General features: G+C 35.6%; 1 non-coding gene across 1 annotated transcript; it reads right to left on the bottom strand.

The window, feature by feature from the left end:
• Positions 1–7,307: 7,307 nt before the first annotated feature.
• On the bottom strand, positions 7,308–7,414 carry LOC118624756. Its single transcript, XR_004958428.1, has one exon. It is a non-coding gene; the product is annotated as a U6 spliceosomal RNA (small nuclear RNA).
• Positions 7,415–10,189: the final 2,775 nt, after the last annotated feature.

Here is a 10,189-nt window from a genome sequence, read left to right as displayed (position 1 = left end):
GTCATTTGACCCAGCGATCCCACTTCTAGGAATATATTCTAAGAAGCCTGGCCTGGCCAATGTGGCTCAGTGGTTGACCCATAAACCAAGAAGTCGCCGGTTTGATTCCCGGTCAGGGCACATGCCCAGGTTGTGGGCCCGATCCCCAGCAGGGACATGCAGGAGGCAGCCAGTCAATGTTCTCTCTCATCGATGTTTCTATCTCTCTCTCCCTCTCCCGTCCTCTCTCTAAAATCAATAAAGAAAAAAAAATTTTTAAAGAAGCCTGAAATACCAATCAGAAAGAATATATGCACCCCTATGTTCATAGCAGCACTATTTATAATAGCTAAGATCTGGAAACAGCCCAAGTGCCCATCGGTAGATGAGTGGATAAAAGATCTGTGGTACATTTACACAATGGAATACTATGCAGCTGCAAGAAAAAAAAAGTCTCTTACCCTTTGAAATGCCCTGGAGGGACCTGGAGATTATTATGCTAAGTGAAATAAACCAGTCAGAGAAAAACAAGTACCACATGATCTTACTTATTTATGGAATATAATGAACAAAATAAGCTGGCGATCATTATAGATCCAGAGACATGTAAGTAGGAAACAGACTGACAAATCTCAGAGGGAAGGTAGATAGGGGAGTGGGAAAAGATAAACCAAAGAATATATATGAAAATATATGTATATGCATACCAGTGGACACAGACAATAGTGTGAGGAAGGCAGGAGGGTGGTGGAAGCGGGGAGGAGAAGGTCAAGGGGGAAACATCTGTAATGCTTTCAATTGTAAAGATCAAAAATAAATTTACAAAAAGAATTTATAAATATGAAGATGAACCAATTAGAAAACTTGGAAATTAAAAATACAGGTATTACAATTTTAAATCTCAACAAATAGGATATAGTCAAGACTGAACATAGTTAAAGAGAGAATAAATAAATTGAAAAATAATTATGAGGAATTCATCTAGTAGGCAATGCAGAAAAATAAAATAATTTTTAATAAAAGAACAGTTAACAGACATGTAAGATAGATTGAGAAAAGTTATAGAAGAATAGAAAAAGGTAATAAATATAATTGAGAATTTCTAGAATTGAAAAAAATGACAAGAATTCTCATATGGAAAGTGCACCCTAAGCACACACCAGGATAAAGAGAAAATGATGCTTTAGTGAAACTGCAGCATATTAAGGATAAAAATAAAAATTCTAGAGACACTAGAATAAAAGAATTACCTACAAAGGAATAACAATCACACTGACAACTAATTTCTCAACAGCAACAAGAAATGTCAGAAGATAATAAAGAAATAGCATGATGTATGTTGTACATTTTATAGAGTCTAAAGTAACCCCTACGGGAAGTATAAAAGAATATATAACTATGAAGTTTATAGAAGGGAAAAAATAGAAAGATTTTTTTAAAATAACTCAATCCCAACAAAGGCAAAAAATAGAGAAATTAGGAACATAGAACAGGTGGCATATTCAGAAAGTGCTTTTTAAAAGAAGGTAGATTTAGGCCCAAATATGTTAGCAATTACATTCAATGTAAATTGGTTAAGTGTTCCAGTTAAAAGAAAAATACTGTTAGACTGGAATGTGAATCACCCCTTTGTCCAATACATCCACACTTTATAACTTCCACCTGTCAGTCACTTAGTAGCTGTTTAGGGTATCAGATCAACTGTCATGGTATTGCAGTGCTTGTGTTCAAGTAATCCTTAATAATGGTCCCAAAGTGCAAGAGTAGTGATGCTGGCAATCAGATATGCCAAGGCAAAGCCATAAAGTGCTTCCTTTAAGTGAAAAGGTGAGTAATGCAATAAGATATTTTCAAAGAGAGACTTTTATAACTTTTATTACAGTATATTGTTAAAATTATTCTACTTTATTATTCATTGTTTTTAATTTTTAGAATGCCTAACACAAACTAAACTTTATCATAAATATATATGCATAGAAAAAATATAGTATATATAAGGTTCAATACTATTTGCAGTTTCAGGAATCCACTGTGGGTCTTGAAACATACCCCCCATGGATAAGGGGAACTACTTATACCATACCATGGAATACTACTCAGCAATTGAAAAGAAGCAAACTGTTGAAAGATTCCACAACCTACATGGATTTCAAGGGTTGTATGCCGAATGAAAAAGGCATTCTTACACTGGCCAGTATGGTGCAGTTGGTTGGAGCATTATCCCATACACAGAAATATTGTGGGTTCAATTCCTAGTCAGGGCACATACCCAGGTTGCAGGTTCCATCCCTGGTAGGGGCATGTACGAGAGGTCATCAATCGATGTTTCTCTCATATCTCTCTCTCTCTTTCTCTCTCTCTCCCTCTCTCCCTCCTTTCATCTCTCTAAAATCAATTTTAAAAAATGTCATTCTCAAAAGGTATAACTTTATGACAACAAATTTGAAGACTTCAGATATATTGGACAAATTCCTAGAAAATAAAGATCTATTAAAATTGACATATGTGGGAAAATATGAACAGTCCTAATACTACAAAAGACATTGAATTCATAAAATTAATAATTAATACCCTTCCTACAAAGAAGCTCCAGGCATGAACAGCTTCATCAATAAATTCTACTAAAAATAAATAAATTATATTAAACATTTAAAGAAAAAATAATGCCATTTATACACAAACTCTTCCAGCAATAGAAAGAGAGGGGTGTATATTCTTTTGTTGTTGTTGTTGTTAATCCTCACCTGAGGATACTTTTCCATTAATTTTTAGATAGAGTGGAAGGGAAGGAGGAGGAGAAAGAAAAACATCAACTGGTTGCCTCCTGCACGACCACGACCAGGGCTGGGGATTGAACCTACGACTCAGGTACAAGCCCTTGACTAGGAATCAAACCCATGACCCTTCAGTCCAAGGGCAGATGCTCTAACTGCTGAGAAAAAACCAGCCAGGGCAGGAGGGGTATATACTTCAACCCATTTTGTGAGATTATCATAATCCTTATACAAAACTTCAAAAAGATAGTTCAAGAAGGGAAAGTTAGGGCCAATCTTTCTTATAACTATTGATGTCAAAATCTTTTTTTTTTAATTTATTTATTTATTTTTGTCACAGATGTTTCTCCTTTTTCCCCCACTAATTCCCCCCTCCTCCTCCCTCTCCTCCCCTCCCTGTCCCCAGCTTCGTTGTCCATGTCCATTGTTCATGCATACATGCATATAAGTTCTGTGGTTTATCTCTCCCTCACCAACCCTCTTCTGAGGATTGTCAGTCGGTACCCCACTTCCACGTCTCTGGGACTACCCCATTCCTCAGACTGTTATGTTCATTATATTCTACAAATAAGTGAGATCATATGATACTTGTCTTTCTCTGTTTGGCTTGTTTGGCTTAGGATAATACTTTCCAGGTCCCTCGATGTATTCTCAAAGGATAAGAGATCTTTCTTTCTTACAGCTGCATAGTACTTTGTGTATATGTACCACAGCTTGTTTATCCATTTGTCTACTGGTGGACATTTGGGCTGATTCCAGATCTTAGCTTTTGTAAATAGTGCTGCTACAGACATGGGGGTACATATATTCTTTATGATTAGTGTTTCAGGCTTCTTAGGGTATATTCCTAGAAGTGGGATCACCGGGTCAAATGGAAGTTCAATTTTTAATTTTTTGAGGTAACACCATATTGTTTTCCATAGTGGCTGCACCAGTCTGCATTCCCACCAGCAGTGTACTAGAGTCCCCTTTTGTCCACACCCTCGCCAACACTTGTTGTTTGATGATTTGTTGATGGCGGCCATTCTGACAGGTGTGAGGTGATACCTCACTGTTGTTTTAATGTACATCTCTCTGATGATTAGTGATGTTGAGCATTTCTTCATATGTCTCTTGGCCATTTGTATGTCCTGTTTGGAGAGGTGTCTATTTAGTTCCTCTGCCGTTTTTTAATTGGGTTCCTTGTCTTCCTTTTGTTGAGTTGTATGAGCACTCTATATATATTGGAAATTAACCCCTTATCTGATATATCATTGGCAATTATGCTCTTCCATACAGTGGGTTGCCTTTCCATTTTGATGATTGTATCTTTTTCTGTGCAGAAACTTTTTAGTTTGATGTAGTCTCATGTGTTCATTTTCTCCTTTGTTTCTGTTGCCGTAGGTGATGTATCAGTGAAAATTCTGCTGCGTATAATGTCTGAGATTTTGTTGCCTACAATTTCTTCTAGGATTTTGATGGATTCGTGAGCCACATTTAAATCTTTTATCCATTTTGAGTTTATTCTTGTGTGTGGTTGATGGTCTAGTTTCATTTTTTACATGTAGCTGTCCAATTTTCCCACACAATTCATTAAAGAGGCTGTCTTTACTTCACTGTATGCTCTTGCCACCTTTGTCAAATATTAATTGAGCATATTGCCTTGGGTCCATTTCTGGGTTCTCTGTTCTGTTCCACTGGTCCATATGCCTCTTCTTGTGCCAATACCAGGCTGTTTTGATTACAGTGGCTTTGTAGTATAACCTGAATTCTGGTAATGTGATCCCTCCAACTTTATTCTTTTTTTTTTTTTTCCCAAGATTGCTGTGGCTATTTGAGGTCTTTTTAGGTTCCATATGAACGTTTGAAGTATTTGTTCTAGTTCTGTGAAGTATGTCATTGGTATTTTGATAGGGATTGCATTAAATCTATAGATTGTTTTGGGTAGTATGGACATTTTAAAGATGTTAATTATTCCAATCCATGATCAAGGTATGTGCTTCCACTTTTTTATATCTTCCTCTATTTCTTTTTTCAATGACCTGTAGTTTTCTGCCAATAGGTCCTTTATTTCTTTGGTTAAGTTTATTCCTAGGTATCTTAATTTTTTTGGTGCGATGGTAAATGGGATTGTTTTCTTAGTTTCTCTTTCTGTGACATCATCATTGGTGTATAAGAATGCCATCAATTTATTGATGTTAATTTTGTATCCTGCTACCTTGTCAAATTCATTTATTAAGTCTAGTAAATTTTTGATGGAGTCTTTGGGGTTTTCTACATATAGTATTATGTCATCTGCAAATAATGACAGTTTCACTTCCTCCTTTCCAATTTGGATCCCTTTTATTTTTTCTTCATGTTTGATTTCTGAGGCTAAGACTTCCAGTGCTATGTTAAATATGAGTGGCAAAAGTGGGCATCCTTGTCTTGTTCCTGTTCTTAAGGGAAATGCTTTTAATTTTTGCCCATTGAGTATGATGTTGGCTATAGGTCTTTCATATATGGCCTTTATTATGTCAAGATATGATCCCTCTATTCCCACATTGCTGAGCGTTTTTATCAGAAATGGGTGCTAAATTTTGTTGAAGGCTTTTTCGGCATCTATTGATACAATCACGTGGTTTTTATTCTTCATTTTATTTATGAGGTGTATCACATTTATTGATTTGCAAATATTGTACCAGCTTTGCATCCCTGGGATGAATCCTACTTGGTAATGGTGAATAATTATTTTGATGTATTGCTGGGGTCCGATTTGCTAGTATTTTGTTCAGAATTTTGGTGTCTATGTTCATCAGGGGTATTGGCCTGTAGTTTTCTTTCTTTGTAATGTCTTTTTCTGGTTTTGGAATTAGAATGATGCTGTCCTCATAAAATGAGTTTGAAAGTCTTCCTTCTTCTTGAATTTTTTGAAATAGTTTGTGGAGAATGGGTGTCAGTTCTTCTTTGAATATTTAGTAAAACTCCCCTGTGAAGCCATCCGGGCCTGAGCTTTTGTTTGCTGGGAGAGTCTTGATTACCTCTTCAATTTCCTTAGTTGTTATTGGTCTTTTCAAGTTTTCTATCTCTTCCCGGTCCAGTTTTGGGGGACTATGTGTTTCTAGAAATTTGTCCATTTCACTTAGATTGTCGAATTTGTTACCATATAAATTGTTCATGATATTTGTTCACAATCCTTTGTATTTCTGTGGTGTTAGTTGTTACTTCTCCTATTTCATTTCTGATTTTGTGTATTTGGGTCCTCTTTCTTTGTTTCTTGGTAAGTCTAGCTAAGGGTCCATCAATCTTTTTTATCTTTTCAAAGAACCAGCTCTTTGTTTCATTCATCCTTTGAATTGTTTTTTGGTCTCCATGTCATTTATTTCTGCTCTGATCTTTACTATTTTCTTCCTTCTACTTGCTCTGGGGTTTTCTTTCTGTTTGCTTTCTAATTCTTTAAGTTATGAGGTTAGACAGTCAATTAGAAATTTGTCTTGTTTCTTGAGGCAGGTCTGTAGTGCTATGAACTTCTCTCTCAGAACTGCTTTTGCTGCATCCCATAGATTTTGTGTTGTTTTGTGTTCATTTTCATTGGTTTCCAGGAAGTTTTTAATTTCTTCCGTGATCTCCATGGTAACCCATTCATTGTTTAATAACATGCTATATAGCTTCCATGTGTTCAAACGTCTTTGCATGTTTTTGTGGTAATTGATTTCCAGTTTCATGCCATTGTGATCTGAGAAGATGCTTGATATGATTTCAGTCTTCATGAAATTGTAGAGACTTAGTTTGTGCCCTATCATGTGCTCTATCTTTGAGAATGTCCCATGTGCACTTGATAAGAATGTGAATTCAGTAGTTTTGGGGTGTAATTCTCTGTAGATATCTATTGAATCCATTTGATCTAGCACTTCATTTAGAGTCTGTGTTTTCTTGTTAATTTTTTGTCTAGAAGATCTATCCAGTGATGTCAGTGGGGTATTGAAGTCCCCTGCTATGATTGTATTGCTGTTGATTTCTCCTTTGAAGTTCTCCAAAAGATTTTTAATATATGTTGGTGCTCCTACATTGGGTGCATATATGTTTACCAAGGTTATATCTTCCTGTTGGATAGATCCTTTCAATATTATGTAGTGGCCTTCTTTGTCTCTAGTTATGGCCTTCATTTTGAAATCTACTTTATCAGATATGAGTATTGCTACACCAGTGTTCTTTTTTCCTTTCTGTTTGCTTGAAAGATTTTTTTTCCATCCCTTCACTTTCAACCTGTGTGAGTCTTTTGTTGTGAGGTGGATCTCTTGTATACAACATATATGTGAGTCATGCTTTCTTGTCCAGTCAGCTACTCTGTGTCTTTTTATCGGAGCATTCACATTTAAGGTGATAATTGATATGTACTTATTTATTGCCATTTTTGTTTAGTGTAGTTCTATTTTTCTTCCTATTTCTTCTACTAATTACAGCAGTCCTTTTAGCATATCTTGCAGTTCTGGTTCGGTGTTAATATATTCCCTTAGCCCTTTTTTTTTTTTGTCTGGAAAGCTCTTTATTTGACCTTCCATTTTGAATGATAGCCTTGCTGGATAGAGTAGTCTTAAAAATATGGAATGCTTCATAAATTTTTGTGTCATCCTTGTGCAGGGTCTATGCTAATCTTCTCTGTATCGTTCCAATTTTAGTATATGTGCTGCCGAAGCGAGCATGTCAAAATCTTTTTGAATAACAGAAAACTAAATCTAGCAACAATATATAAAAATGATAATTCATTACAAATTCTATAAAAAAAAAGAAACAATTTAAACCACACCAAGATTCCATTTCTCCCATATCAGATTGACAAATGTATTTATTTATTTTTAATTTAATTAATTACTTTTTTTTTTTTTTAGGGAGAGAGAAACTTCAATGTGAGAGAGAAACATCGATTGGCTGCCTCTTGTACAACTCCTACCAGGGATCGAGCCCACAACAGACGCATGTTCCCTGACCGGAAATCGAACCTCGACCTTTCAGTCCATGGGACGATGCTCAATCCACTGAGCCACATCAGCTGGGCCTGACTGACAAATTTAAAAAGCATGCAAGGCTAGGAAAAACTAGCTCTGCCACACAGGACTGATAAGAACGTAAAATAGCACAATCCCCTACAGTGAAGTATTGTAACATCTAACAACATCACATTTTCATTCACTCTGTCCTCAGCAAACTCCCACTTGTAGAATTTACCCTGAAATTTTTCCTCCATAAATAAAAAACAATATGTGGACAAAGTTAGTCATTATATTATTTTAAAAAGTGAAATATTGGAAACAACCTAAATGTCTATGAATTGGAAACTAGATGAATAAGCTATGGCACATTCCTCAGTGGGGTATTGTGCAGCTACAGTACAAGTAACATCTCTATGAAGTGATAGGGAATTATGCTACCTTTTGAGTAATAAGTAAAATAAGAATAAGTGCACATTTGTGTGTACTTATACATTCCTATAAAAGAAAGAAACAATAGCCCAGCCAGTGTGGCTCAGTGGTTGAGCATCAACCCATGCACCAAGAGGTCGCTGGTTCGATTTCCAGTCAGGGCACATGCCCAGGTTGTGGGCCTGATCCCCAGTGGGGGGCATGCAGGAGGTGGCCAATTGATGTTCTCTCTCATCAATGTTTCTATCTCTCTCTCCCTCTCCCATCCTCTCTCTCTAAAATCAATATAGAAAAAAAAATTATTTAAAGAGAGAAAAAATAACCCAGAAACTAATAAAAAATGGTTACTATTGGGGTGTGTGGGAAGAGAAAGAAAGGGGTAAGAATGGAATTAAGACTCCTCTGGTTTTACCTCTTCATAAAGTTTTGACTTTTCAACCATGTATTCATATTTTATATTCAAAAATAAATTAAATCCAATTGGATCAAAAAAAAAGCAAACTCTAAATATAAATACAACAGAAATAAATCAATTTAACTGCATACTAAACTGATGATATAGCTATACAGAAAAAATGAATTCAAGTAACATTAAAGACAATGCTCTAACTGTATACACTTAGTGTGACATATTCTAAGGATAACAATTCCTGCAAAGAAGCCCTGAATTTTACTTAATGAGTTTTTAATTGGTAGTGCTATTATGGTAGGCATTCTGCAAATACTGTGACTATTGTACTAAATATAGTGATGCGTTTCAGGAAACAGGATTCTTGTCATGGAAGATAGGAGATGCAAATATGTAATAGGAGCCCCATGATGTTCCAATTTTAACTGGAAGTATGAATAAGAAGTCATCATTTAAAGTATCTCTGTTCTTTTCTTATAACTGCATAGTATTCCAATGTGTAAATGCACCATAGCTTTTTTACAGACTGACAGATCTCAGAAGGAAAAGGGTGGGGGAGGGGTGGGGCAAGCAGAGATTAACCAAAGAATTTATATGCATATATGCATAATCCATGGACACAGACAATAGTGTGATAAAGGCCTGGGGTGGGGTTGCTATTCCAGTAGCAAAAAGCACACCTACTACCCAAATCCTACTTTCCACATACCATTCATACCACACTCTTTAAAAAGGAAGGACTCCTTGGAGAAACAGCTGACTACTGATTGGTTATAGAAAAACTACAATATGAGTATCTTTTTTGCCAGAACCAAGGAAGTGCTCAGAAACTAATAGGTATACATGACAAGGACAGAGGATCCAGCTTAAAGAGTCCTCCCACTGGCCAAATGAGAAACAATTTGAATATCAAAAAGAATAATGATATTAATAGATTAAAACCACTGAATAATATAAAAACCCATGAGTCCAAATTGGAACAAAAAAATGCATAATGGTTGGGAACGGGACGGGATTCCACTTCAAAAAATGCCAGCTAATAAATATAGACGAAATGACAGAATTGCAACTACAGATGAAATAATTGATGCAGGCAAGAAGCATCAGTGAAATAAGATATGTACAAGGCTTCAGAGTATCACCATACATATAACTTATTAATTGCAAAAGGAAAAAGGGTACTTTTACAATGGAAAGAGCTGATGGACACACCTTCACAAAGTGATCAAACTAGGCATCATCAATAATGGAACTAACATATCATGTGCCTCCTGCTGATGCAAAGGAAAATATACATCACCCATGTAGTATTTACAACCAATATGTTTAACCTGAATCTATAATGAGAAAACAATTAGTCATATTCAGATTGCAGGACAGCCTACAAGACAACTAAAGACGAAAACAATTGGCAGACTGTTTTAAATAAAAGAAGAATGCAATCCATGATCTTTGTTGGAACTTAGGTGAGGGAATCACAGCTATTTTGAGGATACTTGAGAAATCTGACCATAGGCTATATTATAAGGACAATTTTATTGTGTCAATAAGTTCCTGGAGTATAATAATATTATTAGAATTTACTTTTTTTAAATATTCATAGTATCATAATATAAATCTGAACTTACTCTGAAATGATTCAGATCTGT

The sequence above is a fragment of the Molossus molossus genome, unplaced genomic scaffold (assembly GCF_014108415.1).
Source record: "Molossus molossus isolate mMolMol1 unplaced genomic scaffold, mMolMol1.p scaffold_m16_p_10, whole genome shotgun sequence".
Taxonomy (NCBI): domain Eukaryota; kingdom Metazoa; phylum Chordata; class Mammalia; order Chiroptera; family Molossidae; genus Molossus; species Molossus molossus.
The sequence above is the reverse complement of the archived record's forward strand: the minus strand, read 5'-3'. Positions and strand labels throughout refer to the sequence as shown.